The sequence below is a fragment of the Enhydra lutris genome, unplaced genomic scaffold (assembly GCF_002288905.1).
Source record: "Enhydra lutris kenyoni isolate GAN:26980312 unplaced genomic scaffold, ASM228890v2 scaffoldscaffold15, whole genome shotgun sequence".
Classification (NCBI taxonomy): Eukaryota; Metazoa; Chordata; class Mammalia; order Carnivora; family Mustelidae; genus Enhydra; species Enhydra lutris.
Genome location: NW_019154099.1, coordinates 49,710,394 through 49,735,786, shown reverse-complemented (window position 1 = coordinate 49,735,786; position 25,393 = coordinate 49,710,394). Strand labels below are relative to the sequence as shown.

The 25,393-nt window shown below is 39.5% G+C and overlaps 1 pseudogene; it reads left to right on the top strand.

The window, feature by feature from the left end:
* The first annotated feature begins 7,377 nt into the window (after positions 1–7,377).
* The window catches only part of LOC111146937, an 88,287-nt pseudogene continuing 70,271 nt past the window's right edge, over positions 7,378–25,393 (top strand).

Genomic DNA, 25,393 nt, shown 5'->3' with positions numbered 1-25,393 from the left:
GTTTGAAGGGACTCAAAGGGGCTCCCCTGAGAGGTTTTTTTATTTCAGTGATTTTGCTTTTCAATTGTAAAATTTCTATTGAATTCCACTTCTCTTCTGAAGTTTCCCCTCCTTCACTAAATACATAATTTTCCTTTAACTCTTTAAAAATATATAAATAGCTCCTATAACATCTTTGTCTGTTAAATCTAGCCTCTGGTTCATAGTTTCCTCTGGATGCTGTAACAGATTATGACAAATTTAGTGGCTTAAGACAACACAGAATCACTTTCTTTCAGCGGTCAGAGGTCAGAAGTCCTGCCTTGCTTCTGGAGGTTCTGGACTGGAAGCCATTTCCTTACATTTCCCAGATTCAAGACGCCTGCCACCTGCATTCCTTGGTTCATGGCCCCGCCTTCCATCTTCAAAGTCAGCGGCACAATATCTTGGAATCTCTCTGACCTGTGCTTCTAGCGGTCTATCTCCTCTGTCCGGCTCTGATTCTCCTGCATTGCTTTTATTGTAACCCTTGCAATTACATTGCCCCCCCTGCCCCGATAAATCAAGATAATCTCATCTCAAAACCCATAAATGAATCACATCCTCCAAGTCCCTTTTTCTGTGTAATTTAGCATATTTGCAGGTTCTTGGGATTAGGACAGGACATGTTTGGAAAGATGTTATATAGCTGACCACAGTGGTTTTTTAAAGACCAGCTGGCTAACCTAACAATAGCAACAATGTAACGTGACCTTGAGGCTAGTTTCTTTTTCCTTTTATTTTTTTAAATATTATTTATTTATTTATTTGAGAGAGAGAGAGAGCAAGAGCACAAGTGCAGGGAGGAGCATAAGGGGAGGGATAAGCTCACTCCACGCAGAGCACGGAGCCCAACTCGGGGCTTGATCTCATGACCTTGAGATCATGACCTGAGCCACAATCAAGAGTTGGATGCTTAAATGACTGAGCCACCCAGGTGCCTCAGAGGCTAATTTCTAATTGCTTTTCTTTTCTTGGCTGTGAGACACATTTTTCTGTTTTGCATGTCTAATTTTTTTTTTTTTTTTTTTTTTTTACTGTGTATAGGACATTATCAATACATCATTGTGGAGATTTTAGATTCTATTATTGTCCTCTGAAGACTGTTGACTTTTCTCTGGTAGATGCATCAGTTACCTGCTAATCACTTTAAAACTGTGTCAACTTGGTTTTACAGTTTTTTAAAGAACAGATTTGTGAAAAACCCGAGATGTTTTCCACACCCTTCTAATCCAGCAGGACCCCAAATACCAAATTCTGTTTCTCCTCTGGTCTTGTCCAAACTTCAAAGCATGTTTAGGACCGACCTTACTTTGGGGCTTGGTCTTTACTACCAAGATACAGTTTTCTGCTGTCTCAGTGAGATTAGTTACTAGTTAGTTGGTTAGTAAAATTTTTCTTCCCTGGCTGGGCCAGAATGGCAACCTCCCCTAGCATTGCTCCAACATTAGTTTTTCTCCACTGCCTTAACGGCCTCTTGCTGGTCAATCTCCAGTGATCTCGCCCTGTAAACACAGCCCTTGGTCCAGGAATCACAGGGAATCTCCATATATTTCTGCCCCTAGGCTCCCCATGATTTCGTCATCCTTGGTGCTCTACTCCAAATATTTCAGATGCTTCAGCAACACCAAACTCCATCTCCTTAGCTCAGTGGGACCACATGACCGCTGTTCTCTGCTTAAACTTCTGATCTCTGCACCACAGTTAGGAAATTACACCCGGACACAGATTTGGGGTGACTGTGGGGTTCACACTATTACTTTGTCTATGGGCCCAGCTTGACGACACTGGATCATATGTGTTGTCCGGTCCTATTGTTGCTAACGGTGCAAGAGCATCTCCCTTCTGTTCCCCTACAGTCTGTGCCAGCTGAGGGAGCAGCTCCCATGTGGGACTTTTCCCACCTCTCCCATGAACCCTTTCCACTACTCACTCTTCTAAACTGTTGGGAGATTTTGATTTAAACATGGAGGTGGAACCACTTATCTCTTCCCCTCCAATGACACTAACATAACAACCGGAACATAACTGTAAAGATATTAGAAAATGTAGAAACTGAAAGCCAGTGGATGAATGGTGAAACCCAATGAAAACAAAGCTTGTCCAGCAGAGAATCCAGAGGCAGGCTAATGTAGTCCCTCTAACCACAAAATTCTCAAGGGTTAGAGCTACCAGCTATTTCTTGGAGAGGGCTGTAAGTGGGGCTGACGGCAAGGAGTTTGATTTAAAGCTTGAATAAGAAACAATGGCATCTCTAGATACTCCCTCTTCTCCTATACAAACCAATGATGGACCGTTTTCCACAGCAGAATTCAAAGCTTTTCAATCTGGGGAGGTCAGACCAGGAAGTTTCTTGGGGACAACAGATAAAACTGAAGGCAGCATCAAAGCGAGATCCGGTATATCTGGTAGAAACATGTGGCTCTGATACCTGATACTGGAAACTCAAGTTTCCATTTCCCAGCAGAATATTGGTGCATTCTTCTCTATGGAAATGAAAAGATGTCAATAACAAATATAATTTATTAGCACTAGTAATGTGCTGGGCTCCCTTTTCTTCCTCTGCTTTCTTCATGCACCTGGGTGATCTGACTTCAAAGACCATGCACAGAACCACTACACTCTCCTGACTTACATAAAAGAAGAGAAAATCCTAGATGCTAACAGTTGGGGCAGAGCTCAGCCTACTTACCCACGGTGCTGCCCACTAGTTGACCCGCTTGTCAACCCTACTTCTTAGCGCCTTACTCTTCAGAATAAGCAGATAGCCACAAATAACAAGGCAAGCGATGAAAGCCTGTAGTACAATCAGAGACTCCAAAATAAACAAACAGGGAAAAAGCACATTGGGAAACAGAAACACTGTAGTGAGCACAAGAAAATTTTAAAACACCTTTAAATTAATACTCTCTGAGACATCTTTGACATAGACCAGGAGGTTCTAAGGAATGACTGTTCAAAGAACAACACAGAGCTCTTGGATACTGAGCTGGGGAAGATGAGTGGGGTTAGTCCACATCCCCTTCATTAATGGCCCACAGCTTGGCTTGTACTTTGCTCTGGGGAGTTGAGAGTTCTCCTGGCATGTCCTTTCAATGTATTCTAACTGTTTGATAACTAGAAGAAAGTCTATGAGGCTGGTCACAGGATGCCAGAGTTATTGCCTGATTTCAGTGCAGGTGAAGTGTTCTCTGATTTTTGTAACTTTGTGCACATTTCAGAGGTTTTAGGAAAGTGGAATTTCTTTTGAGTGCACCTAAACCACTGAGTTTCTTGGAGTTGCTCTATTTCCTTATTCTTTTTTAGTCCTATGATTAGATATGAAATAAAAGTAGATGCTATGGGATTACATAATAGCATATAATTTGTTTTCTATGATTTAAAAATATGCTCATAGCTTGAACACATTGTTTTTCTTCTAGAAATGCTCATTAACACTACCTTGATGTTTCTAAAGGATGTGGTTTTTTTTTTTTGATTAATCACAGTGCCTTCCACGAACATTCAAAAAACAAAACATAGATGCATAAAATCCTTATTCTTTATTTATATTGTTGCTCATTGAGTAGAGGGATTTCTAGAACGGAGGAATGCATGTTTAGGACTCAGTATCAGTTTTAACTCTATTCAGGTTAACTTACACCAGCATCTTGTAAACCTTTATGTTATTGTTCTACCCCTGAAGACAGAGACCTTCGTGGTGAGCAAGTGCACTTTCAAAGATGCTGCAGTCTTGCAAACCAGCGGCATTATTCCAATGTACCTTATAGGTGCATTGTTTATGCTGTGCTGCCTTTACTTATCAAATCTTAGCAAAATGTTTATCCAGTTCATTTTGTGTCCTAGTTTATTATTATTCTAGTTATGTTCTGAAGAGCTCAATCCGAAGGGATTATTTTGGGAACATATATAATTATCTAAATCTCTCTTACCAATAACTCTAAAGGGTGTTCTAAATGGCAAATCCACAGAAATATCTTAGGGTGCTAATTGTACATGGTTAAATGCCCCATTTATCTGTTTAAATCCATCGAGGAGATGAACAACACTACAGTATTTGGTATTAAATACTTAGTGTTATCCCATTGTCAGAGGCAACATTATAAATATCTGAATCTTAAACCAGGAAAGCCAAATAAAATAAAATAAAATAAAAACAAAACTACATATGCACCACAAATGATGTTCTCTGTATCAAATAGCAAACTACTTTCCTACAAAACATTTTCTGATTCACATAGTCCATTTAAAACTTCAAATAATAGGCTTTTTTTCCCCTCTAAACCCAGATATTATTTGTATTTAGGAATTAAAACAAGGCCAATATTAAGGCCCTATTCAATTTTTAACCATTCACAAGAGCGCTGCTAAAATTTAGTGTCTTTTTTAAAAAGATTTATTTATTTGTTTATTTATGTATTTGAGAGAGAGAGAGAGAGAGGGAGCATGAGTGGGAGGGACCAAGGGAGATAGAATTCTCAATCAGACTCTGTCCTGAACATGGCCCCCGTGCAGGGCTCTATCCCAGGACCCCAACATCATGACCTGAGCCGAAACCAAGAGTTGGATGTTCAACCTACTATGCCACCCAGGTTCCCCTAAAGTTTAGCCTTTGAGAAGCTTTCTCCAACCATCCAGCAATATGTGAGAAGATGTGATATATGGAACAAAATGTGTGATATATGGAACAAAAATGAGCCCTTCTTAGAATAAGAAATATCTGCTTATAATCCTAATTCTTATTTGACCAGTTTCCGGGTATGGAAAATTCATGCTTAAAGTGAGTCTGTGTATTGCCTTTGAAGATGAGGAAGAAGACTGTTATTGCTGATAACATGCTAAATTAAATCTACTGCATGAGCTTCCCGATGGAAACAGCAAAAATGGATAAATAAAATACTTTCATAAACACCCGTAAAAATGCTCACTGAGTTGGTAAGAAACTAAAGAATCCACAAAGGGTAAAAATACATATACAGATGGGAAAATAGAAGTCAACGAGCAGCAAAAGCTGTAATTTTCCAAATAGTATCTGGTGTTTTGAGCCAGATACCAAAACAGATACAGTTGGGATGAGTAGGGTGAGCATATGTCCTGGTTTACCGAGGACAGCATTAGTTAATATCTGTTGCCCTGGTCTAATTATTAACAGCACCCACTCTTATTCTTAAAAGTGTCTTGAGTGATACATTCTAACTATAAGAGGTAGGACAAAATGTAGGAAACTCAAAAAAGTAGAGATTCCAGTAAGAGATCTTGCAAAACTCTGCATGTTAATGGGCTCTACTTTCCATGTTAGGAAGAATGATAAATAAGGCTACAAAGCAGAAGGGAGCAGCATGTGTAATAGGCTGCATTTATTTTGACAAGGGATAGAAGGAAAACGAATCGCCCCTGAGAAATCATAGTCAGCATCAAGCCCTCATGTAAACTTGCTGTTATCTGCACGTTAAAATTGAAGTTCAAGTGGAGAATTGCACTTAAAGTGATTTCCAGATGGGAAATACCACCAGGCAACTGACAGAGTATATGGGAAACCTCTCTGAAGGGACACAGCTTTAACCTAGGTCTCCAAGAATTCCTAGTGGTAAAATTTCCAAGGAAAATGAGAAACACATTAAAAAAAAAAAATCTCAAGAAATGCCAACAAAAGGACACAATGGGTGAAATATATCAGAGTTGGAGGATAGAAGAATCAGACCATCAAAGGTCTCCTATGTGAGAAATATCAGGAACGGGCTGTAAAATAGAATGTGTATTTTGTTTAAAAATTTAAGACAGCTTTGAGAGGAGGAGTGATGAAAAGGAGACAATAAAATTATTGAGCAAATTTAGAAAAACAGACTTCTAGAAATAACAAATATAAGTTGAAATAAAAAAATATTAATGGATTGGTAAAACAGAGATTGGACACAGCAAAAAGAAAATTAATTAACTGGAAATGGAATAAGAGAAAAAAAAAACTACCTAGAATGCAACTCAAAGAAACAAGAAAATGAAAAGTAAAAAAGAGATCTGGAGTGAAGTCTGAGAAGCCCTGCACATACACAAGCAGATATTCTTAAGGAGATGGGAAAGAGAATGGGGAAAAAGCAAAAACGGTTGTGCAATTAGGTCATAACTGTTTTTTGTATCACTTGACAAGCCAACAAATGGATCACACAGAGGAAGGTTTTGCATAGAACAGTGATGAAGGGGCGTCTGGATGGCTCAGTGGGTTAAGCATCCAACTCTTGATTTTGGCTCCAGTCATGATCTCAGGGCTATGAGATCAGGCCCTGCATTAAGCCTCATGTTGGGCTTCGCATTGGGCGAAGATTCTCTCTCTCCCTTTCCTTCTGCCCTTCCCCCCACTCCTCTAAACACACACACACACATAGTGATGAAAATCTGTCATAAAGCAAGGATTGCAATGAACCCAATTCTGTTCACCCGGGAGTTATAAAAGATAAGGAAGTCAGCCAGCCACTAAGTAAATAAGTAAATATCAATCTATCCAAATGAAGTCAAGAAAGAAGAGGGAAAAAGAAGCAGAAACATGGGATAAACAGAAGCCATAAAATAAGGTGGAAAAATCAATACAAATATGTCAGTAATTACAATAAATGTGAAAAGACTAAATATCTCAGTTAAAAATAATAGGACTTTCGGACTACACTTTAATTGAATATAATGTACGTTCTTTTAAAGAGACATATCTAAGACATAAAGCAACTTATTAACTTGTGGAAAAATAAAAAAATGCAACATACTTTAACAATGAAATAAGTAGGACTAGAAATTGTTTCAAAACAATAGAACTTTATTACACACACACAAAAAAAATCAGTGTAGATGTTCTTGGTCAGAAAATCGTTTGTGTCTACACAGTGAGTCAGGGACCCAACAGCTTTTCATTTCATGGGGCCTCCACTGCCCAGGGACCGGGAGGTTTCTTCTTAACCACTTTCCTCACATTCCATCAGCAGTAACTGGTCTAGCTGTAGATCCTCATTATCTATTTAGGAATTAAAAGACTAGTTATCTGGCAACCATCCCACTCCAATACACAGAAACAGAATAAATTAAAGATATTATCAATGTGAAAGCTCCTTCAGAAAAAGGAAAGGAAAGAAGACAATCATCATGGGAACATTGGAATCCTGCCATAAAGTCATTGGGAAGGCTATTTTCCCTTGGTGTGGTGTTCTTTACCTTGATTAGGCTCAATTCTGTTCTCTAGAAGAAACTTCCTTCCCACAGCTCCCTGCTGTCCAGCATATATTTCCTGATTGTTTCTTCTCTGAGGCAAGGCTTTCAAGCTTTAGCAAACATCGGAATCCCCTGGAGGGCTTACTGCAGCACAAATTGCCAGGCACCATGCCTATAATTTTTGATTCGGTGAGTCTGGGTGATTTACATTTCTAACAGTTTCCTGGGTGATGGTGAAGCTGTTGGTTTGGGGACCACACTTTGGGAGAACCACTGCCCTAAGGCCCCATCTGAAATGGGCTGGAGGCATACATTCTCCTTGAGGAAGTGGTTTTCATTGCCAGCTTCCTACAGGGGCAAGTTTGGAGGCAGGAGAGCTACATTATAGTCCCAGGCTTTTTAAAAACCAGACTTCAGTTTATTTAGCAAGAGAATTCCTACAGATACTTACTAGATTCCTTACCTATTTGCTTCCAGTAAATCCCATGTATGGATAACCATATTAATTCTACCCTGGATCGAATTATCTGATACATATCTTTGCTTTCTGCACCCCACCTCCCATGGGTTGACTCTCTCAATGCAATCTTGAGGTTATGTCATAAAATAACCTTGAGTTGAAAAGAAATAACCTTAATGCAATCTTTGCCACAGAGCTTAATCCCTTTGTGTAATTAAGAACCTCTATTGGAACTTTGTTGTTCAAAATCCTTTTTATTCTAACTTAAAAAAAAAAAGATATATTTATTTATTTGAGAGAGAAAGAGTGAGAGCAGGGGGGAGGGGCAGAGGGAGAGAATCTCATGCAGACTCTGCACTGAGCCAGGAGCCCGACTTGGGACTCGGTCTTACAACCTATGAGATCATGACCTGAGCCAAAACCAGTAGTCAGATGTTTAACCAACTGGGCCACCCAAGCACCTCTCATTCAAACTTTTAATCCTGGCTAAGAGTGCAGAAAGAGTTTTGCCAAGCCCCAGTTTCTAGGCTCTTTCCATAACTTTCCACCTCAGCTCTTGAGTTTGCCACTACTTGCTGGGACACATCTTCTTTTTACATTTTGCTATAAGCAGTGAACAAAAATGAACACACTAACATTTTTCTAGCTCCTTCCAACTCCTGCTTGCAGATCTACACAACTACTAGGCACCAGATACACTTTCAAAATTACAGCAGGTAAAGCTTTATGCTACCATGGAATGGAACTCTATTTCTGTCTTGCCTTGTGGATTTCCTTGCTCCCTCCCACCCACCTATAATAGATCAATGCTACAAATTTCACAATTTGTTAAGGGGGCTTCCAACTTCAAGATGCCGATTTCCATACTGGTTAGGGTAATGATGGCTGATGAAACAAAGTAGCCCCCAAATGTAGTGGTTAATACAACACAAATCATATTCCTGCTGAAGTTACTGCCCAGCGTAGGTGTTCCTGGCTGGCAGGCCATTTACCTGCGTGCAGGGATTCAAGCATCTTTGTTCCTTCCATCTGCAGCTTCACCAAATCCTAGTAGAGCAGAGTCCTTGAATCTTTGTGGATGAGGAAAAAGAGAAGGCACACACAACTTCTATTAGTGTCACATCACTTCTACACATATTCCAGGGTCAAGAGGAGGAGGAGTAACTGGGACTGTTTGAGGGTGACCCGGGGAGGAAGGAATCATTGAGGACCCAGAGCTTTAAGTGGTCAAAGCTCAAGATAGGGAGATGGGGGAGGAATCAGAGAAGCTAAAGGAGCTACAGAACGAGGTAGAGAAACAGATGAATATGAGTCCACCTCCAGGCAATGTTGGCCCAGTGATCATGTCCAGTGAAGAGAAGATGGAGGCTGATGCCTCTTCCATCTACGTTGGCAAAGCAGGCTATGATGCAACAGCAGAAGGGCCAGAAGCACTCATTCATGGTTGTGGTTCAATCAACTGCATTACCTTACTCTGTGACAGGTCTAGTGGCCATCCTAAAGGGTTTGCATATGTAGAGTTCTCAGACAAAGAGTCAGTGAGGACTTCCTTGGCCTTAGATGAGTCCCTATTTAGAGGAAGACAAATCAAGGTGATCCCAAAACGAACCAATGGACCAGGGTTTCCCATAAGCCTGAGACCATGCTGGACCACCAACTACAACAGTTCCCACTCTCCATTCTACAATGGTTTTACAGCAGGCCCTGGGGTTGCGTCTACAGGGGCCAGGCTAGAGCAACATCATGGTATTCCCTTTACTTAAAAAAAAGTATGTATTAGGAGGTGAGAGGGGGGAAAAAAGAGGAAAGAAGGAAAAAGAAAAAGAATTAAAAAAAAAAAAAGAGATGACCTTGATGGAAAAAAAAATATATATATATATATTTTTTAGAAAAAGAGAGTCATTGGATTCCATCTCCATGCAAAGATGAATTAATTAATGAATTAACTAATTAATAACTAATTGCTGACTAAGAAGCTACTTCCCCACAGTAACTATCCTCAGAAAGGGGAGAGGAGCATGACATAGGGGGAGCCTGCAGACAATCAAATTTCCTTGCCACAAATATGAAAGATAACACAGTAACACTTCAGAAGGCAAAGGAGTCTGTCTTTAAAAATCTGAAAAAGGAAAGGATCTTTAAACAAGCCACAAGAGTTGCAACCCTTTAAATGGATAAATTTGGGGCACCTGGGTGGCTCAGTGGTTTAAAGCCTCTGCCTTTGGCTCAGGTCATGATCCCAGGGTCCTGGGATCCAGCCCTACATGGGGCTCTCTGCTCAGCAGGGAGCCTGCTTCCCTTCCTCTCTCTCTGCCTTCCTCTCTGCCTACTTGTGATCTCTATCTGTCAAATAAATAAATAAATAAAATCTTTAAAAAAATTTATTTAAATAGATAAATTCAACACATAAGAAATGAAGAGCTTCTGTTCATCAAAACACACCATAAAGAGAGCAAAAGACAAGTCTCAAATGTATTGAAAGGCTGTCTTAGAAGATATTTGCTGTAGACACAGCTGACCCTACATATCCAGAATACACCAAAAAAAGTCCTTACAAGTGAAGAAAAGAGATAATTCAGTAGAAACAATAAGTAAAAATACAGAGCCATTTCCCAGAAGTAGCGTGAATGGCCGACAAAGAGATAGAAAGTGGCTTCAACTCATTGGTATTCAGGGAAATGCAAAATTGGACAGCAGAGAGCGGCCATTTCAATTCCAGCAGATTGGTTAAGAGTTTGAAAGTTGGACAATGCAAAGTATCAGTGAGGAGATGGAGCAAAGGGAATTCTCTTACAAGAAAAACCATTCATATGCTAATTTGTAAACAGGGATTGACATTGCCTCATAAAGGAAGTGGGTATGGGAGAGGGGTCCTGGTTTTCTCATTGTTCAGTAGTAAACTGTGTTTATGTGTGTGTGTGAGAGAGAGAGACAGAGACAGAGAGAGAAGAGAGATCTATTTCACAATATAAACACTGACCACAGAACTCTTGCAAATGCGATGGAAGAATTATGGAAAAGATGGTGGTCAGTTACATTGGACACATTTGTGACATCTCATACTGCCTCTTCCCAGGCCACCTATTTAAAAGTGGCCCTTTCTTCTATCACTGGATAAGCAATGGCTAGCATTTCCTCAGATCCACGTGAAATGCTGGCCTCAAATCCACCCCATCTTTTCAGTCTTCTGAGTCCTGGGGACCACAGGAGGAGAGAGCCGAGCAATGGAATCTTTTCCATCCCAACGCACAGCCCTCTGCACGGACCTCACGGAGTCAGCGCACCTTCTGTTGATGTCAGAGGGGTTAATTAAGAAGAGTTGGTGTCATTTCCAATAATTACGAGAGATCAAAATTTACAGAAGGCGCTCCGAGGGCCTGGAGGCTCTAGCAAACAAATCTGCCTCTGACCACACCGCCACAGATGTTACATCTCAGAATGGATTTTTCAAATCACCGTGGCTTGTGGAAGGCCGGAGTAGGAGGATTAACTTGGTTCCCACCTCGTGCGCCGGACTTGAAAATGGGAAAAAGGGCCCCACAAAATGCCATATGGCTGTACTCAGCGGTCTTAAAGATGGACACAATTAATTTTCCATTTCTCAGAGGAGTGAAATTTAGAGCTTTTTCTCCAGCAGCCAGGATTTAAGGACAGAAATAGGCTCTTCCCTGTCAACTTTCAAACTGAAATAACCAATTCTTATAATAAACTATCAAATGCAGTCTAAAAGAGGCAGAATTTTACACAGCCCTGTGTTGGGGAGCACAGGAAAAGAGGTCGGAAAAAATAAATTGGAAGTTTGCCCTGTCTCTGTGGAACGTGAGGTGAAGCCATTCCAGAATTTTCCTCTCTCTGAAGGCGCTCCCCAAACCATTTCAAATACTAGGAGCACAGCAGGCTCTTCTTTATCCCCCTCAGGCGAAATTTTGCTCCCTAATTGCACATTACTTTGCCTCAAACGCTGGAAACAAAATAACCACTAGAGGGCATAGAAAACCTTATTAGAAATAAAAGTGCCTCAGAGAAAACCCTCAATATCTGAAAAAAATGAAAAGCTTAAAATGCTGTCTTAGCCAAAGACAGCTGGGAAAGGCAAAGTGAGGGTGCATTTTAAAAATACAATCTCCTTCTATAAAATATGATCCTCCTTTTGGAATATGAATTAAACAGACAAAATTGGTACATGGGCGCACTTTCCCACTGATGTGAAACAATTTCTAACCTACCTTACAATTTAGATTAGCTCGTAGATATCAGTGGTTTTTCTCCAGAAAGTGGCTATTAAACATTACAGTACTATTGGTTTGCAAAACCAACACTTTCCTAATTCACTGTTCTTGGAAGCTTCCAAGAGACCCCTGAACCATAAGAGTGGAGGTCTAGTGTATGGAGATTTTTGGGGGGAAACAGTAGGATCATCTGTTTTAAGAATCTGATTGTGCACTGAACTCACTGGGATATAAAGCAATGATCATTGAGCTAGCTAAGCCTTCCTCTGGTTGGTTTATGGTCCTTCCTTGCACTGATGCTGGTGGGAGTGATTGGAGGTGGTTGTGGTGTTCATCTTGGGTCTGTGGGTCTTCAGGATGTAAGAAATGCATGTCAGCTTTGGAATTCTGCTTGGTAATAAAAATGAATTGCTAAACCATGCTATGACTTCATTTGCCAACTACATTCCTTCTGTGTCTGCTGAAGTACAAAATATTCCAAGGGTGCTAAAATCAGTGTGAGCTACAAGCAAACTGTTTTTTTTTTTTTCCTTAAAAATCTTTTTTTCTCTTAAAACTCATATGATTTTTGTACTTTATTTTATTTTATTATTTTTTACTATGTTATGTTAGTCACCATACAGTACATCATTAGTTTTTAATGTCATGTTCCATGATTCATTGTTTGCATAGAACACCCAGTGCTCCATGCAATACATGTCCTCCTTTAATACCCATCACTGGGCCAACCCATCCCCCTATCCCCTTCCCCTCCAAAACCCTCAGTTTGTTTCTCAGAATCCACAGTCTCTCATGGTTCATCTTCCCCTCTGATTTCCCTCCCTTCATTTTCCCTTCCTTCTCTTAATGTCCTCCATGCTATTCCTTATGTTCCACAAGTAAGTGAAATCATATGGTAATTGACTTCTCTGCTTGACTTACTTCACTCAACATAATCTCCTCCAGTCCCATCCACACTGATGCGGAAGCTGGGTATTCATCCTTTCTGATTCAGACCATCAGAAAGGTCCATATACACATATTTCATTGTGTATATGGAACACATCTTCTTTATCCACTCATCTGCTGAAGGGCATCTCGGCTCTTTCCACAGTTTGGCTATTGTGGACATTGCCGCTTTGAACATTGGGGTACAGATGGCCTTTCTTTCTACTACATCTGTATTTTTGGGGTAAATACGCAGTAGTGCAATTGCTGGATCATAGGGTACCTCTATTTTTAATTGTTTGAGGAACCTCCACACTGTTTTCCAAAGTGGTTGCAAACTCTTAATAAGTGTGGATGCATCAGGAAGACGGGGTTGTGCCCCGAGGCTGCACTTGCCTGGGGAAGAATGAGGCAGAGGGTGTGGCCTGGAGAGGAGATGCTGGGGGAAGTTTGGTTTATTCCAACAGTTAATCATTTGTTTTAAATCTGGGGGGAAGTGGAAGTCAAAGGAGAAATTGTCAAGGAAGAATAAAAAGTTATCTTGTGAGTTATTTGGTTACATAGAGCTTGTGGCAGAATGGAAAGGAAAAGGAGAATGAAAAATGAAACAAAAGGAGAAAACATGTTATGACAGAGCATATGTCGATAATATTTCAACCTGGAGACGGCTCTTATCTTTTGTCTTATCTTCAGGGATGGAAATATGGATGAAGTGGAGAGAAGCTTTTGGGAGAGACTCTCATCTCTAGTGACAGGTACAGTTTCCACACCAAAGAATTCAGTGGAATCTCATCTGAAATTCCCTTGAGTGTCAGAAACATCCCAAGTGAGCAGAAATTTTGAGGATTAAGTTTTCTCCTGAAAAGGCAGTCCATATGCTTCCGTCTTTACTGCGTGCTCACTTGGTATGTACAGTAGTGGAGACGTTTCAAGTCAGAGTTAAGAGGAACCATTAGACCGTAGAATAACGATGATGGTAATGATGACAGCAAATTCTTTAGAGGGCTTAGTTGTAAGCATTTTACATATATCAACTAATTTAGTCCTTACAATGACCCTACAAATTAGAAATTACTATTATTATCCCCATTTTATAGATGGCACTGAAGCACAGAGAGATTAGGAAACTCACCCAAGGTCATGGGAGCAATAAACAGTGGAAACAGAATTGACCTCAAGGAATCTACCTCAGGCTCTACAGTTTCAACCACTGGCCAAACTGTTTTTCTAATAAATAAATATGCTTTGCTAGCATTTTAATTGTCTGTTATTATATTACATTACTTTTTAATACTTTATTGTCTATTAGCACTTGTGTGAATGAAAGGTAGTAACCTGCAAAACCTTGTAGTTCAGGTGTTCTGTACCAACTGATGGACCCTTGCATGGGTTAAAAAGAATACCCTCATAGAAGAGTGAGCAGTAAATAAATACCCATGTCTGCATGCGGTTTCATCCTGATTGTGTATTTTAAAATATACAGTGGTGTCTCAAATAGTTAATTCTAAGGAAACAGATCTCAACAATGTTCTTCATATTAGAACATGCCAGAAATGTTTAGATTCCTAGTCACCTGGAAGAAATAGTTTGGGGAAGTCCTAAAGCAAGTTCAGACAACTGGTGTCACCAACTCAGCATGTCTCATCTCCTGCATTATCTTATTCCCACATCTTCCTCTTCCAGACTTTTCCTCATACTTATGACTGTAGACAATTTGATCTAGCCAAGCAGTCCAGAAACTTTCATAAGAGAGATACCACACAGTGTTGAAGCTTCCTCTGAAGGTAAGTTTCCCTCCCGATAGTCATATTTAAGTAGAGCTTAATTTAAAACTTTATGACTTTGATCGAACCTAATGGAACTTCTCAACCAGAAAATACTGAAGGAATGCCATGAGCCACTGTTTGCATTGGCTTAGTTCACCTGTTCCCATACTTCTCCCCACCAAAATAGAAGACTTCAAAATATAGGTTTTCTATTTAGTCTAATCATATGAATTCATGCACTTTTCTTATTACATTTATTTGAGCATCCCCCTGAAATTTTCTAATCATTTCTTTCAGATAATTCTTTAGACATTAAAGAGGTTTCAAAAACCATAATACAATGCTCTCCCTTTACACAAGTATTTTCTGCTTTGCTCAATATAGTTATCTTTCAGAAATATGCATTATTTATGTTAACATGTGATGGGTTTATTGTCATTAAGTTAATAAATACATGAAAAACTTTTTTTTGCTTTGATATCTAATATCACATGGATAGATATAATCCACATGAATCAGTGTTCTTTGAAGTCCTCAGAAGATTTTTTACGAGTTGAGAGTGGTCATGAAGACCAAAGAGTTTAAAGACTTCTGTTTCAGACAGTTGACTTTAATGGTTGCAACCTCTGTGCCATCAGGGAACGGTGCCACCTTACAGTGCCAAGACCATAGGGCTGGAATCTACAGACCTGATTGTGATTGGGACTGCCCATTTATTAGGAGGCGAGCCCTCCATCCTTTCACCTGTAAGGCAGAGATCATAATAACTATTTCTAGGAATGTTAGAAAGCTGGTGTAAGTTGCCCCAGGTAATGTGCCTAGCCCAGTGCCTGGAATCAAGTAGGCAAGAAATATACAGTAGCTTCCTTCCCCTCTGTTTGACCCAGAGGTGGACTGGTATCCACCTTACCATTACATCATATTGTCTTTAAATCCTTTATTTTTACCCCAAGAGTATAACAAAGAACACCTGCTTATCTCTTTCCTAGTTAGTACTCTTTCTAAATCTCTCTTCCTGACAAAATCTTCAAACCAAAATGACAACTTACATTTATATAACACTTGCTATACACTGGGTATCGCTGTCAGTACTCCTGTCTTCATTCACTGAATCCCAGCTACAAACCCAAGACTTAGGAACTATTAGGTAGAGCACGATTTTACAGGAGAATAAACTTAAGTATGGATAGCAACTAAGATCACCCAACCAACAGATGCCAGGCTAGAGTCTGCACTTGAACTCGGGCTGTTTCCAGATTCTGTGGGCTTGACTTCTACTCCCAGTGCCAAATACTTTCTAACGGCTCCTAAAGAACTCTCTACAGGACCCCACTGGTTTTGTACATATCCAGTCAAAATATGACTAATGGTGAATTGACTTACTAATATCAATATCTGCTCAGTTGAGAAATTACAACAGTGTCTTCTCTCTTGTATTGGTGTCTCCGTTGCAAAACAGATAGACCTGTCCTCATTGAAATAGGGTAGGACTGACAAACCCATGCTTGTTCTTCTAGGTGATAGCTCTCTGGGACTGCTGTTACTTAAACACAATCAGATAATTGCCTCTGGCAGATAAACAGGAACAATTTAATATTTTCCTTCCAAATAATTGCATTTCAATCAATTGATTGGACTAAGCCCTCGACATCAGTCGCTACTTGACAGCCCGTGTTGGCCATCTTTAAGTTGTCGGGTTTGGAGAGACTGGGTGTTTGATACTTTTGCTTCTGTTGGCATGTGTGTATCCACAGATACTGGAAACTTCATTTTAATAACATAATTACATAAATGTATGACACACGTTGTGTTATGCACTCAAGTAGTAATTTCAAAACACATTGTAATTTTTAGAACAGACGCTACAAAACTGCTGGAAGAATCCAAACAAGCCATTGTTTGGTGCCATGAGAATACTTCTCTTAATTTGCTTTTTTCCCCCTTTACCTAGGTGTTAAACGACTGTCATCATCTATGTCATCTCCAGTGCCTAATCAAGTTAATTCAGAACACCAAATATTTTTCTACAATAGGACATAACTTGTGCTAGTTTCCCCAAGCTCAGTGGAAAGTTTAGAGTCAGAATATTAAAGCTGGAGGGGCCCTGAGGGACCATCTAGTTTCTCCCTCTAATTTTACAGGTGGGGAAAATTACTGGTATAAGGTTCACGTGGGGTCTATGGTTCAGGCAGGGATTTGGAATGGGGGAAGGATGGCATTTCTATTTCTATTTAAATCTCCTTGCCAACTCTGGTGACCCAGTTTCTTCAGAATTCTTTTTTCTCTGATCTCTGTGCCTTTCTCTCAGTCTTGCTCACACGAGGGGTCACAGATCTGTCTCCTTCACACTCCAAAAGTTCCACTCACATCATGGTGCCACAGAGAGGAGGTTTTCACTGGAGGTAAGTGGTACTAACAGCAGGGGGCATTGCGTCTCATGACCACGTGGTCGATGAATTTGAATTGAATATTAGATCCGTCTTTTTGTAAATGTCCCTGCTTTGTCTGGTGACCTACATTCCCACCTTCTACCCTACCCCATCCTCTTGATGTCTTCAGCCCATCCCCCAACCTCTCTGCCCTCGCTTCTCTCCCAGCTCCGTATTGCTTTCTGTGGATCAGTTTTTTCATCTGTCTCTGTGTCATTCCTATTTTCTCCTGAGGCCTTATTTTCTGTTAGCTGCAACTTTTCAGTATATTTTTCTAAATAAAAATGGTTCTTTCCCTAATGGGAAATCTGGTGCCAATGACAAAATAATACTATTCTTTTTACTCAGTTACCTCAAAACTGAAATATATTAAAGAGTATTTTGAACAAGGAGGCAAAAGCACTTAGTTCTCTTAGGAAAGTTCATCTATGGCAACATTTGCTCTGGGAAACGAAGGAGGCAAGACAGGACAGGAAAGCACAGGCAAGTAGAATCACCTGGAGGCAAATATAGAACAAGCAGCGATCTGTAGGGCACAGAGGGTGCCTGAAATTCACAGCTCCTATGGTTGTGGGAGATGATAGGCAGATGGATGGAGGGGCAGACAGCAAAGGGTCTTTATGTCATTGTAAAGTATTTAGGTGGGGGAGGGGGAGCACAAGGTACCAGGATCTGCTCTTCTGGATCTTTGACTTCTCTAGGAATCATACTGTCCATCCACTCTGCTATGACCATGGCTGCCATATCTTTTTCTTGGACTATTACATCACTTTGAGGTACAGAGACAAGTCAGAACAGGATATCTTGGGCACATGGACTGTTAACTCAGGAAAGTTAGAGGAAAAATGTGTGGAGGAATGACGGGAGATGAGAAGAAGAGACAAGCAGGGCCAGGGCTCTTTCTAAGGCTGATTCTGCATCCGCTCAACTCTTAGATCACAGCTAAACCAGATGATGGTCTACCCGAATCTGTGTATTCAACCTCTAGGAGAGGACATATGTACCATCAAAACCTTTCTCCCCACTCACCTCTGAAAGAAACAAGAAAAATTTATGATTCTAGCAAATTTTTAGTATAGCACAAAACTTTCTTTTAAAAATGACTATCAAAATAACAATATTTCATTGATACAGATCAAAGAAACTAGTAGAGATGCTCCACATTTACAAGAACTGGTGGTAATGATGTTTGGTTATTCTAGACCATCTGTGCGAACATGGAGATAGCCTCATTATATGTAAACATATACTAATACTAGTTATTAAAATTTGATTCTCTTTGTAGTGTATTCAAACAAAATGAGAAGCAGAGAAGCTAAAGTGCATTTTCTATGAATGTGGAATCAGGAAAATAATTAGATGTGAACAGAAACTGTAGAGTTTAAACTTTTTTCTGGGATAACTATAATTTTTTAAAAAAATTATTTACTTATTTGAGGGAGAGAAAGAGAGAGGGAGCAGGGGGAAGGGCAGAGGGAGAGGGACAAGCAGACACTGTGCTGAGAGTGGAGACAGACGTGGGGCTCAATCTCATGACCCTGAGTTCATGTCCTGAGCCGAAACCAAGGGGCGAATGCTTAATCCACTGAGCCATCCAGGCACCCCAAAAATACCTGTAATTTTTACTAGAATATCCAAGATGTCTTATAGATTAACTAGCTACTGGCCTAACCATAATCACCCAGAGCTGGCAATGTTCTGTAGGAGAAAGTTCAGAGTCATCAGAACAAGCTGCCTTTAGATGTGTTCTCTGTCACACCTTGCTATGCTATTGTACTGACTGAGTAAGATCTTCTCTCTCAGGTCCCTGACATTGACTAAGCCTGTAATAAATGACAGCTTCCTGTCCTTGTTGGGTGGGAAAGCCCTCTGCCACCTCCACTGGAGGTTTATTTTTCTGACTTATGTTTCGACTCTTTTTGTGGTTATAGAAAATATGGCAACAGTTTGGGGGTCCCCGGGACCTGTTAAGCTCTATGCATCACAGTTTTTCATGTGTATATGCCTACATTTTTTTAATACTCAGAACTATCCTGTACTATGGGTTTTACTGTCCTCATTTTATAGATGAGGCAAAAGCATCATTGCATGTGTGCGCAAGAAAGACTGGAGAAGACATGAGTGAAAGAACTAATATTTAGTTCAGATTCTTGGTTCTCCAAAGCTAGTCCTCTTCTTGTACCTTCCTGTTTTCATGCCATCAGCTTTTCCCCCTGGGACTCATAAGCCAGCTGAAGAGCCTTAGCCTTTTCCTTACCATATACTGAAAAGAGATGTCCAAGATTTTGAATCATCTCAGTTTGGGTTTTATAGTTGAAGCACATTTACTATTCACTCACGAGCATTTGAAATGCCTCTGAAGACAGGTGTTCCTCCCTTTGCAGAAGCTGCTGAAACCATGCACAGTGATTTGAATAATCAATAGGGGAAAAAAAATCATGATTGTTCCTTGGCCTTTAAAAATTTATGTTGAAACATTAAGCACTCCCTTATGTCAGTTGTAAAACGTCAGAAACATTGAGGCTGAAAGTGTTTTCTTTGTTAAAAAATGTATCAAGAGCAGTTTGAAGAGTGCTTACTTTCTTCTCGTGGTAGAACTTAGAACATGGAATAAGCCTCTTTCCTACACCTTGTTGAATTGTCATCCTCCTTCCTAAGCTTGGATCTGCTTTCAACATTGTGTTCTTTGTGCCTTCAGTGTCATGAAACACCTCTGAGAAATCCTTTCACGTGACATTTTTTCACCAGCTCTGCTTCCTCTGGGACATGTTTATTTTTTCATTACAACCATTTTCCTCATTTATGCTGATAAGTTCACTTTCAATAAGTTCCTTTTGCTGCACATTCAGAGTCTCTCAAGTGGAGGCAGAACCAACTTTCCTGTGTCTAGCTTTTGCTTCTATAATTCCCTTTTGTTTGATTTAAATTTCACTTACATTTGTACCAGTTTTCATTTCTTTGTTGGCCATCTTTGTTTTCAATTTCCTCTTTAGATCACCCTCACTGGTAAAGGCAAATATACACATACATACAAAATACTGTGATGGAGGTATGTAACCCACTTTTAATTCTAATATAAAAATTAAAAGATAAAAGTATTAAGAATAACCACAAATACAGAAAATTTCCAGTGGATATACACTATAAAAGATGTAAGTATAGGGTCTAAAAGGGACAGCATAGGGAATATGATCAATGGTATTGTAATAGTATCTTATGGTGACAGATAGTGGGAGGCTTGTGGTGAACAGAGCATAATGTACAGACTTGTCGAATCACTATGTTGTAACCTGAAATGAACGTGACACTGTGTTTGAATTATATTTTTTTTAAAAAGATGCAAGTATGACATCAATAACATAACAAAAAGATGTAAGAATGACATCAATACTTCAACTTAAAAAAAAAGGGTATAACCAAGATGCCCCTCAACAGATGAATGGATAAAGAAGATATGGTCCATGTATCCTATGGACCATTATGCCTCCATCAGAAAGGATGAATACCCAACTTTTGTATCAACACGCACAGGACTGGAGGAGATTATGCTGAGTGAAATAAGTCAAGCAGAGAAAGTCAATTATCATATGGTTTCACTTATTTGTGGAGAATAAGGAATAACACGGAGGACATGGGGAGATGGAGAGGAGAAGGGAGTTGGGGGAAATTGGAGGGGCAGACAAACCATGAGAGACTGTGGACTCGGAGAGACAAACTGAGGGTTTTGGAGGGGAGGGAGGTGGGGAGCTGGGTGAGCCTGGTGGTGGGTATTAAGAAGGGCACATATTGCATGGAGCACTGGATGTGGTGCATAAACAATGAATTCTGGAACACTGAAAATAAATTTAAAAAAATAAATAAATAAAAATTTAAAAAAGAAGGATAGAAGTGTGACATCAACAACATCAAGGGGAAGGGCCAACATGTAGGGATTTTGTATGTGATAGAAGTTGTTACCAGCTTAAAATAAACAGTTGTAACTATGAGATATTTTACATAAGCTTCATGGTAACTACAAAGAAAAAACCTATAGTAGATATACACAAAAAAAGAGAGAAAGAAATCAAAGAATATCACTACATTAAAAATGTCAACAAATCACAAAGGAACATGTCAGGAGAGGAAAAGAGGGAGGGATGAAAGAACCACAAATCAATCAGAAAAAAACTGGCAGAATGGTAATAGTAAGTCCTTACCTAGCAATAATTCTTCTGAACATAAATGGATACCACTCTCCAATTAAAAGATGCAGAATGAAATCAGGAAGTGTGATGACTACAGTTTTGTTTTTCTTCTTCAAAACTGCTTTATCTTTTCAGGTTTTTGTGATTCCACATGAATTTTAGGATTGCTTTTTCTTTTTTCTATGAAAAATGCTGTAAAAATTTTGATAGGGATTGCATTGGTTCTGTAGATTTGGGGGGCAGAGGTAGCATGGACATTTTAACACTATTGATTTCCTCAATGCATTAATATGAGATATTTTCCCATTCATTTGTGTCTTCTTCAATGTCTTTCATCAATGTTTTATAATTCTCAGTATATAGATCTTTTACCTCCTTGGTTAAATTTATTCCTAAGTAGTTAGTCTCTCTGATGCTACTGCAAATTATTTCAAATTGTATTACAAAGCTATACTAATAGAATAGGTACATATGATGCTGACATAAAAATAGACACAAAATTAATGGAACATAATAGAAAGCCCAGAAATAAACCCACACGTATACAGTCAATGGATCTTTGGCAAGAGTGCCAAGAATAATCAGTGGAAAAGGGCAGTATCTTTATGAAATGGTGTTGGAAAAACTGGATATTCAAATGGAAATGAATGAAATTAGACCTTTATTTTACATCATACATAGAACTCAACTCAAAATGGATTAAAGATTTCAACATAACTACAAAAGTACTAGGAGAAAATATAGGGAAAAATCTTCTTTAACATTGGTTATGGCAATGATTTCTTGTATATGACACCAAAACCACAAGCAACAAAAACAGAAACAGACAAACGGGACTATGTCAAACTAAAAAGTTTTGTTCAGTATGAAAACAATGGATATAATGAAAAGACAACCTATGGAATAAAAGAATTAGAGAAGATACTTGCAAACCATATAGCTCTTAATGGGTTATTATCCAAAATATATAAGGAACTCATACAAGTCAATAGCAAAAAAACAAGCAACCCAATTTAGAAATGGGTAAAGGACCAAACAGACATTTTCCCAAGGAAGACATAAACGGCCAGTGAAAAGATGCTCAATATCACTGATTATCTGGGAAATGCAAAGCAAAAACAGAATGAGACATCATCTCCACACCAGTTAGGATACCTAGTATTTAAAAAAAATAAAAAAAAAAAAAAGACAAGTGTTGGTAAGGGTGTGGAGAAAAGGAAACCCAAATACACTGTTTGGGGGAGTGTAAAATGGTGCAACCACTACAGAAAGCAGCATGGAAGTTCCTCAAAAAATTAAAAATGTAAGTACCATATGATCCAGCAACCCTACTCCTAGGCATACATTGTGAAGAATTGAAGTCAGGATCTCTAAATGGTATCTGTGCTCCCGTGTCATGGTCGCACTATCCACAAGAGCCAAATTATAGAAACAACCAAAAATGGTCATTGACAGATGCATGGATAAAGAAAATGTGGAATATTAGTCAGCCTTAAAAGTAAAGGAAATACAGCCCCCTGTGACAACCTGAATGAACCTGGAGGACATTTTGCTAAGTGACATAAGCCAGTCACAGAAGGACACATACTGTATGATTCCACCCACAGGAAGTACCTAAACTAATAAACTTGATGCACGGACTAGAATGGTGGTTCTCAGGGACCAGGGAGAGGGGCAAATGAGGAGCTGTTCAATTGGTCTAAAGTTTCAGTTATGCAAATACTTCTAGAGATCTGAGGTCCAACATAACGCCTAAGTCACCAATATGTATTATGCACTTAAAAATTTAAAAGCATAGCTCTCACTATTTAAAAGCATAGTATTCTCACTCCCCCACTGCAAAAAATAAAATAAAATAAAATAAAATCCCTAAAGGGCCAAAAGGACAGACGCCAACTTTGGAAGCTATGGATATGTCTATTACCTTGATTACGGTGATGGTTTCGTGGGTATATACATATGTTCAAACTCATCAAACTATATACATTAAATATGTGTAGATTATTATATATTGACTATACTTTAATAAAGCTATTTTTAAAAAAAGTCAGCTAAGTGTAGAAAAGGAAAAGTGAATTTCTTGGAGAACCTCAGAGGCTTGTTCCTGCTTCAAGGACCCCATGAAATAGTTGTCCTCTGTCTTTACAACACACATTTTTAACTCTGCTCTTTGGAGAATTATTACCATGATCATGTATTTACCCAGTTCTTGGAGTCAATGAAAAAATTGCTTTCACTAATATTTACTTACTGTTGTTAACAGACCTAAATGTTGAATGGCAGCTGGCCACCTCAGTTTCCATTGGGAGCTTTTATCTTCTTTTAGAGACAAGTTTGTTTGACTATGTCATCCCAGACTTTCTTTATGGTAAGTCAAGATATTTGCTCATATAAATATTTCAGGAAGCAATCCAATGAGCCTCGGAAAGAATTCTTGAAGAGGATACAGATTTAAGTCCATATTCTTTTCCTAAGACACTTACATTCTTTCTTCCTATTCTTTGAACACAGCGCTAAAAATATCTTATCAGCGCAATCTCTCCAGATTTGAAGTGTCTTCCAGAGAGGGTCTAAAATAGGCCTAAGCAGGGATTGACAGCAGAGCTGATCTGTCTTTAGTCTATGGCCTGTGAGGGGCATCGTGCTCTCATCACAGTACAGGGCTCTGTAGTGATGGAATGAAGGAAGAAGTATTCAAAACAAATATCTTGGTATTTTGAAGAACCTTAATTATGACAGAAGTGGCCTTTTGACAATTCTTTCAACACTGTGGAAGAAAAAAAGCTTTGCGCTCAAATGGCTTACTGCCTTGATTATTCCAAAGGTTCTCCGCCTGTGGAGAGGGTCTCCCCACCACCTCGCACCACCCCGTGTAAGGCAGAGCACTTGGGCATTCAGGGGGAGGAGGTGGTTCTGAGTTCCACAAGGTAGATTAGCCACAAGGATGCACTTAAATGAAAGGAACAATAAGGGTCAAACTGCATGGTAGTGAGTGTAACCCTCACACTTCCAGATCCTTCTAAGCTTTGGAGTAGATGAGGTTCAGGGCCTGCTGTCTGCGAAACAAACAGTAATGATTCCAGCTCTGTCCTCTCCTATACAAGCCACTTATTCCTTCAAAGAGCTGATGATGGAGTCAAGTTTCAATAAATAGCACATGCCCTCTTTTGGTAGAACAGGTAAGACATCTTGGTGTGCCTTCCCAAAGGAAGTGATATCGCAAGCCTGAGCTTCTCTCTTGGAAAATGGCAGTTCCATCATCTTCAGAGAAACTGTTCAAGGATGCTCTAAAGCAGTAAAAAGAAATTTTTTTAAAAGATTTTATTTATTTATTTGACAGACAGAGATCACAAGTAGGCAGAGAGGCAGGCAGAGAGAGAGAGGAGGAAGCAGGCTCCCCACTAAGCAGATCCCAGGACCCCGGGATCACGACCCGAGCTGAAGGCAGAGGTTTTAACCCACTGAGCCACCCAGGTGCCCCTAAAAAGAACTTTTTAAAGGAGAAGAAGATCATCAATAAAGCTATTAATAAGTAAATATCAAATCTAAAGATAATTAAAATTAATTAATTAATTAATTAATTAAAATTAATCCATCAGATATTTAATATTTAATGAAGACTACTTTGTGCCAGGCAGGTCTGCCATGTATGATTGTGCAGCATGTAGACTGCACAAAAACTCCTGGCTACTCACAAAGGAACCATGTGAATTAGTGGAGGCCCTAGATTCAGAAAAAGTTTTCAGCTCTGGGGATAAAACGGTGAACCAAATAGACAAAATCCCTCTCCTAACAGAGCTTATGTTTCAGTGGAACATGCAGACACATTGGCAGGCACTTGTATAACAGGGTGTTGGATATTACATATGTGGAATGCCACGGGCACACTCAAGAGGACTCTGATCCAGGCAGAGGCTGAAGAGGGCAGAAAAATGGCCTAACAGCAGAGGGAGAGTAGGATCTAGACAGACTCACACACAGAATGTGGACAATAGGAGTGTTTCACACAGAGGGAATGAAATTGATAAAAACACAAAAGTGCTACTGATTTTGATACCTTCAAGGCTCTGAGTCAATTCCGTTTTAGTTAAAGCATCACAAGTAAGGGAGGACAATGAGGTTGGAGAGGCAGGCCAGGACTCACCCCTGTGGAGCTCAGCTGACCATAGTACAGTGGTTGGAGCAGTGA